A 7,500-nucleotide genomic window follows, 5' to 3' on the forward strand; every position below is an offset into this window, starting at 1 on the left:
ATTTTTAATAAATTTAACTAACTCAGATTGGAATCATATAAAAGGAGATTTGGTTCCTTGATGTCACAGGAACAGCACATTGAATCTTGCGACCGAACATTTACATGTCATAGGATCTGGACGACTCATGGGCAAGAGACCAGGATACGAGACTGTAACATGACGGATGAAGTACGTTTGTCATTTTATCCAGGACGTCGATAACATAAAGCTGAACCAGAGTTTATCTCACACATACAAACAAATCAATATATCACGGTTTTTGTTGTTGGGATGGGTGGGTTTTTTGTGTCAAACATAGTATACATATGGTAGGTTGCTATAGCATCGCCGGGTAATTTATTTGTCTTATGTAGAAGGTGATAGATTCTTATTATATATTACCGTATTTCACCATTGCCACGTATCTATGTAAGTGCGACATAGTACGTTGTGGTTTTTGGCATGCGTTGGAGTCAAAATATCATTAAGTTCTGTTATTAGAATAATGACTTTTCTAGTATTAGAAAATCATTTTCAAATATTAGAAAATAAATTTCTGCCGTTCGAAAATTGTTCTCTAATATTTTACAAAATAATGTACTATTTAGAAATAGCTATCTTATTTGGGAAAGACGTGAGTTATATCGACAGTCTATTTACGCATTGTTTTTTGGTTTCCTTGACTTTAACGACACTTTTATATATTCTTAACTATATAATGCACAGAAAATGGTAGCTAAGAACCTTGTCCCAGGACAGAGTGAGGCTGCCGACCCAGGCTGACAAGGTTATGTGTCAAACCCGCGACTTTGAATGTTCATGCTGTCAAAACTCAACTACTTCGGTTCCCGTCCGTTACATTAAACATTTTATTATTTGCGAAGCTGATGCAAACTTTCATGTTATTAAGAAGATAAAGAAGAAATAAAGAGTAAAAAGTAAATAAAAGAGAACACAGAGATTATTATTATTATTATTATTAACCTTCCTTAAAAAGACCGAGGGGTAAAGAGTCTAGGAACTATTTCTAAAACTATTCCTATTATTCATTTGAGAACTCTTAACTGTTGCCATTTCCTCATCCGTTTTGTTTTTAATAATGGGTGTTTGGTTATAATTATATATTATAATTCATTAACTCCAATTTTCCTCTTTAGTGTTTCATAGAAATGTCATAACAGCATTTTCAGGTTGGTTGGTCAATCACAGTTCCCGATCCATCCCTCCCAAATCATTCATATTTTCCCCATGACTTCTCCCCCACTGAGTAGTTTTCCATACCCACCTGCGCCACTCAATGAAGTTCTCACGATGTGCCACGGTGCTGTAATAAGCACACTTTCGCAAAAGCAGCTGTAACGAATTTATTTTGCCACAGCCGACAGCGTCACCAAGCTGCTATCAATATGACCATGAATAAAACTCCACCGGTGTGCTGATGATAGTTGCTGATGGTAAAATTCCAGCCATACCATGATCAATTTTGGTGATTCCATAAATATCATCCTCGAGAAAACACACACACACACACACACACACACACACATTAATATTTCGCGTGACAACGGTTTTCTTGTGATTACATCATTTAGCATTGATTTTTGTATCACGTTGGTATCTTAGATGGTCTATCACATGTATTGTATTAGTAATCTGATCGCGACGTATACTTGATCATTATACTGTACCTTTTCCGGATCAAGAAGTGTACGAACTTCCAACCATGTATTTTGCTACTGGTATAACTTTCTTGTTCTTGTATCCATGAAAAATATCTTCCCAGCTCATACGTACATTTCCCAGAAAATGTGCCCTCTATGTTATTGGAACCACGTTTACCTAAACTGCATAGAAAACGCCTTTAATTTATGTCTTCAAAGGTTCCACGTTTTCCCGAAAATATTTTACACGGACGAGCGCGTTTTTGTTATATATCAGCAAGAGGTTTTCTTTTTCACGGGTCTAGTCAAGGCTCGATATAGTTCAAGGGGAATTTTATCCCAGTTCGTGTAGTCCGTAACACCTACAGTAAATCAGTCACAAATTATAACGTCCCTTTTACTCTCCTTCGTTGTTTTGTCTGACCACATCAAGTTGTGTGCTAGTTAGCCACACAAGTAATTTCAGTTAACATTGTCAGTGAAAGTTTCAATGAGACCCCGATTGCATTCTTTTTTGTTCTTTCGCAATATGATTTTGGCTCAGACTAGTCGTAACTTCGTGATATTACAGTATTATTTAAAAACTCAGCTTGGTCAATTACGAAACTGAGAAAAACGCTACTACTTGTTGCAAAGGCGCGGCAATAACCTATATCCGGACACCTACGCCTTACTCAGTCTTGTCGGGAGTATGACATCAGTGCACCTGTAACCGCTAGCGGAACCACACTAACATGTACATGAAAGTGCATGCAGGTCACAGACTGCTTAAACATCTACAGGTGCTTCAGAGTAATGAATCAGGTATAACCCAGTTGAAACTTTTCGAAAAAGTGATTCGATGTTTTGATCCCGTCCCAGTTAGAAGCACATATTCTGATATTAGCGTACGACATTATTGTTTACTAATCATGCAAATTTGCTTCGGAAAGTTTCTGATGGCTGTTTAAAGTTAGAAAAACTTTAAACTGGTCAAATATCATCACGCTATGCTCTGTGATTAGTTCCATATCCTAATTTGAAACGCCATTGGTGTTCACTGGGGCCATTGCTGGTACTTATTGGCTATGTAACCTTGGCGTAGAGATTTTGCATGAGCTCTAGAAATGATAATGGTGACGTGTGTATAGACTGCATAAACGACAATAGACGAGAATAGACGAGAATATGTGTAGCTGTCCTCCACGCTGTAGAAAACCAAAGTTGTAATTCTGGTTTAAATCACTAAGGACGATTGCATCTGTAACGATTCCATTGTTTTGAAGTCGCCTATGTACGTATTGTATATAATTCTTGTGAAGGATGATATACGGGTTGGCAGACATTGTATAATCTTCCACGACCTGGAGAAGTCAATAATCTTCATGGAAATATCCACTTTTTAAAAACTGTTGAAAATCGCTTCAATTTCCTTTCCTTTGATCTGATAACGTTTATGTTGAACAACCCAATTATGCCATGTATTGACAAATCCAGTCATGGAATTGTCCACGTATGGATTACTGTTATCAACACTTTTAAGTTTTACCTTGATTTCGAAGAAAGGCTCAAACGAAAGAAATAACTTAGTCTTTTCAGCACTTGTAATTCTTTTTATGGTTCAATGGAGATTTTAGCCAAGTATGAATAGTCCTTAACTCGTTTTTGCTTTGTTTCCCCAACTCCATCAAAAATCAGCGCTGTGCATCAGTTCATGAAAGTTGGATGTGGACGCCATTAATATATTATATGCAAGACAATTATCTATTATGTAACTTACTGTTACATGGTTGGCCGTGTTTTCATCGTTCTTGTTCCATCACGTTCCCTATTTTAAGTTTTAAACTCGCTGCAAATGCGCATTTAAAACAACATGCAACATCGTTTAGGCCTCTTTGAAAAATCGCTACGACGCATTCAAGCGAAATAGTGATTTAACCTTTAATGTTATGGTGCACACAGAACATAGTCCGGGAAAAAATCTACTCTCACTAAGCCGTTCAAAACACTATGCATATCAATCGGTAAACAAGTTTTGGACGCGGAGAGAGAGAGAGAGAGAGAGAGAATACTGCTACCGCATGGGAAAGTACTCTCATGCAATATCAATCTGTTTAGATTGAAGGGGCACACCAAGTGTTAGTTCTGGTCAGATATTTACAAAAAGTCTTTCGCAACTACTATTTAAACATTACTTCCCCCTTCGATGTAAAAAGAAAACCAGCCAACATATGAACCAAAGTTTGCGACTGCGTTGCGAGCTAAAACAAACACTTAACATTGTCACCATTTCGAACTAGACAGACCTGACACAGGATATTCCTTTGAACTAACTTTTAGGCAATACGGTATTTATTTCCCTGTAGGTTTGAACATGTTGGCCTAATGTTCATTTCCTGTTTCACTCTAAATATTTGTTTAAATACTGTTTTGCTCAGTTTAATATAATGATATGCGCATCTGACTCTCATTTTCCAGTTTTGGGTCTATCTGAGTCGTAGATTTTCTTAAATGTCTATCGCTTTTAAGAGCCAATGGCAATTTTGTAATATTGGTTTTCCCGTCTTGACAATATAATCCAGCTAAAGGTTTGATCTGAAGCTAATTTACTCTCGCTCTTATAATCACCCATAATGTTAAACATATTGACGTTTCTTGTTCCTTTGTCCCACAAAGATGGAGGTCTAATGTTAATTTCCCATTATTTGCCAAAATGCCATTTCTGTAATGGTGGCCTGATGTTAATAGCCACTGTCCCTATACTCCACATAACCACACAAATTATGTTAGGGGCCAGTGAACAATCAGGTTACAATATTACAGCTGTTCACGAAAACTACTGTTACTTTCCTGTTCCACTATAAAACCTTTCTAACAGGTCTCCTGTTTGACTCTTAATCATCACACTATACTACTAGTGCTGCTGGTTTTATGTATACTACTTCTAACAGTAATTTTAAATGCATTGGATTCAGCAAGGAATCGTGTCAGACACCTCTAGCCATGGCCCCGATATGTTAACCGTATTCACATTTTAGCGGATGGAGCAGATATTTCTGTGCTTCGGATCTATGATCCAATCAAAATTATGTTCAAATTTAAACACTGCTCCTACATGATCGAGACATGGGGAGTACATACATTGAATAGACTCATACATAAGGAAATACACCTGTAATGATTTCTCTCTGGTATTAGTCATAACTTCTTTGTTAAACTTACAAAGTATCTTTTGAAGTCAGTTGCCTCCACCATTTTCGGTCGATATACAATGAATCGCTGTTACACGCCTTTTTTTACTTGGCGTTACATCTAAATATTCGGTTCTTTCAGTTAATTATTTAGTTTATTACCTATCATACTTTTATAGTTTGTTATTATCCATATAGTTTTCACAGTTATTACATATAAAATGAATTAGCTTCGAGATGTTTTCAATATGATGTAGGAGTGTACGACTATATGATAATGAGATAGATGGCGCTATTAAGAGTTAACCATTGGGTGTTGACATTTAAAAAAGCGCGATATCAACGTGAAGATCGATATCCAATGGGATGGTAAGCCATAATGTTTCAGAGATGAAGCGTCACACAAGATATATTTAAATTATGATACTGAATTCTCCATGGCCGGCTACTCGCTCGTGTTACCATTTCAAAATTTCTCCATTGATTTTTTATAGGTATTGACATAAATATTGTGCAAGTCATACCGACATAAACTTAATGAAAATGACTAAGATGCATATATCATACTATTCTATCAGGGACAATTTTTCTTTTAAACAAAATTTCTTTATCTGTGTAAAATAGGTGTGGTTAATTGTTACATATTTCATTAACTTTTCACTTTGATTTGACGAATGATATTTTTCTTCTTACAGACAATTAGAGGGATAAAATTACATGCAGATAATGGTACTCTCGTTGTGTGGTGACGAACTACTAGAATCATGATAAGGATTTCTAGTACTCTACCTGAAGGTCATTGGTTTCTGCCAATGTCTTAGCAAAATTAGAACGGAACCAGCAGATACGTATCGCTCGTTATATAAACAAAGTTCAGAATGTGGTTAAGTTCAAGAGGTCAATAGTAGGTCGCATTGAATTTGAATAGGTCATTCAGGCTTACATCGATCACAAGAACGTGTCCGACAAAGGGTTTCGAAGGCAACAACGTATGAGCCCAGTTGTTTTTCTTTGCACCGCCTAAACAAGCCTATGGGATATATCAGGGACACATTTCTTAACGTTTCTCTTAATTGTATTACTTTATAGTTTGATATCATTGTCGATAACTGTTTTGTGTCAAAGGCGTAACTAACAGTTGCTTGTATAAAGGAAGAGGCAAGTACAACTCACAAAAATATTCCATATAAGAACTACATCTCTCGCGTAGACTTTCCCTCGAATATGGACGTTTCTTTTTCAATCAATCTACGAAACGATTGCTGTGCTAAAATTTATAAAGATGAGTTTTGATCACTGGCGGAAGAGGCACTCTATATATTCATCGTTAGAGTACAATAGTGGTGGGAGAGGGAAGATAAAGTGGATTAGGACTAGAGAATATGAATTGCTCAACAAATATAAACATAAGTAAAACATACGGACAGATGTAAACCTAGAATCTTTACGCTTGTGAACCCTAAGTCATTCTGGATAATGTGAATTGAAAATATTATATCGCGTTTTTACACAACACGTGCTTAACTGGCTATTGATATTTTTAATAATTCCCGGTGCAGAATGAGGTTTCGTCATCTGGTTATATGCTGTTTTTCCGAAACAATTTTCTGCTAACCATGGAAAATATATCTTTTAACCTATTCTGGCAAGGACGTGCTTATGAGGAACATCTGTGCGTAAAAATAGTCTTAGTTCAGCAGGTCCACTTTATACACTACACACACACACACACACACACACACACACACACACACACATATATATATATATATATATATATATATATATATATATATATATATATATATATTCCGGTTTTCCTCTGAGTGGCCTTTATATGTGATATAACTACTATACATTGTAGTAATACATGCCATGTATGGAAAAGTATTTTACAAATATACCTTGATCTGATAAATTTAGTAATTTAATATTGTTGTAAAATATGGGGCAGTTCGTTTTGAATTCCGCACCCAAGCGCAGATGTTTGAACTAACCCTTGAGGTGCATTGTTTTTCACCTGTATTTAACCCAGATTACATGTGAAGGACCAATCCATACCTCGTTCAGAATTATCTGTGAGTTAAAAGAGGCTATAGTGCTCGTTGAAAGTCTTGGAAGCATTCAAACTACGCTTTTGTGGACCGTCTCAAAGAGAATTTCAGTGATTTGGAAAATCAAACATCATCTCTTTTCTTTTATTTTATTTGTATTGCAACATAATTAATAATGGATAGTTCTTAGAATTATATTCAAACTGAAACATTATTTCCTTAATATATCTAGCAGAAGGTACTTTTGGCACTAAGATGACAGAACATTTCCACTTATGGAAGCCCATTATGTTAGTAAGTCGCTGTGACAATTGTTGACATTCGTTTAAAATGAATTTTGTCTACTTATGGCAATGATATCTAAGTTTGCTAAATACCTTTTAAGGAAAATGTAACAGATACAAAATAAAAAGAACCACTTTAAAAGTATAAGTCTTGCGCTTCTGATTGTTTTAATTTTAAGATATATAATTTTTTTCAAAAATGAAAATAGACAAAACTTTGTTTAAAAACAAACAAAAACAAAGATCCCTATCATGTATCTCAGATATGCATATATTTCCAAGACTCATAATATACTCAGTACTTTAACAATGGATAGACCTCTTAAACTGATTGGTAGTTATTTTCTAC

The 7,500-nt window shown here is 35.6% G+C and overlaps 1 protein-coding gene and 1 long non-coding RNA gene across 6 annotated transcripts in view; one reads left to right on the plus strand and one right to left on the minus strand.

Moving 5' to 3' along the window:
• Window positions 1-268, minus strand: part of LOC149784608 (uncharacterized) — a 5,620-nt gene extending 5,352 nt beyond the window's left edge. The window contains exon 1 of the long non-coding RNA XR_016414173.1: window positions 1-268. This exon is cut by the window's left edge and continues 602 nt beyond it. This is a non-coding gene — a long non-coding RNA (uncharacterized LOC149784608).
• LOC149784607 (collagen alpha-5(VI) chain-like) overlaps window positions 1-7,500 on the plus strand; it is a 46,528-nt gene that overhangs the window by 12,319 nt on the left and 26,709 nt on the right. Inside the window, exon 3 of one of the 5 annotated variants that reach the window (XM_089932662.1) lies at window positions 5,509-5,608. The exons of 2 other annotated variants lie outside the window; for them this stretch is intronic. The gene's annotated coding sequence lies outside the window, so the exon portion shown is untranslated. Of the gene's footprint in view, window positions 1-5,508; window positions 5,609-7,099; window positions 7,162-7,500 lie in introns of those variants that run through there. 2 more of the 5 variants (XM_089932663.1, XM_089932660.1) reach the window with 2 other exon arrangements.

The sequence above is a fragment of the Sinohyriopsis cumingii genome, chromosome 14 (genome assembly GCF_028554795.1).
Source record: "Sinohyriopsis cumingii isolate HCF-2022 chromosome 14, ASM2855479v2, whole genome shotgun sequence".
Classification (NCBI taxonomy): Eukaryota; Metazoa; Mollusca; class Bivalvia; order Unionida; family Unionidae; genus Sinohyriopsis; species Sinohyriopsis cumingii.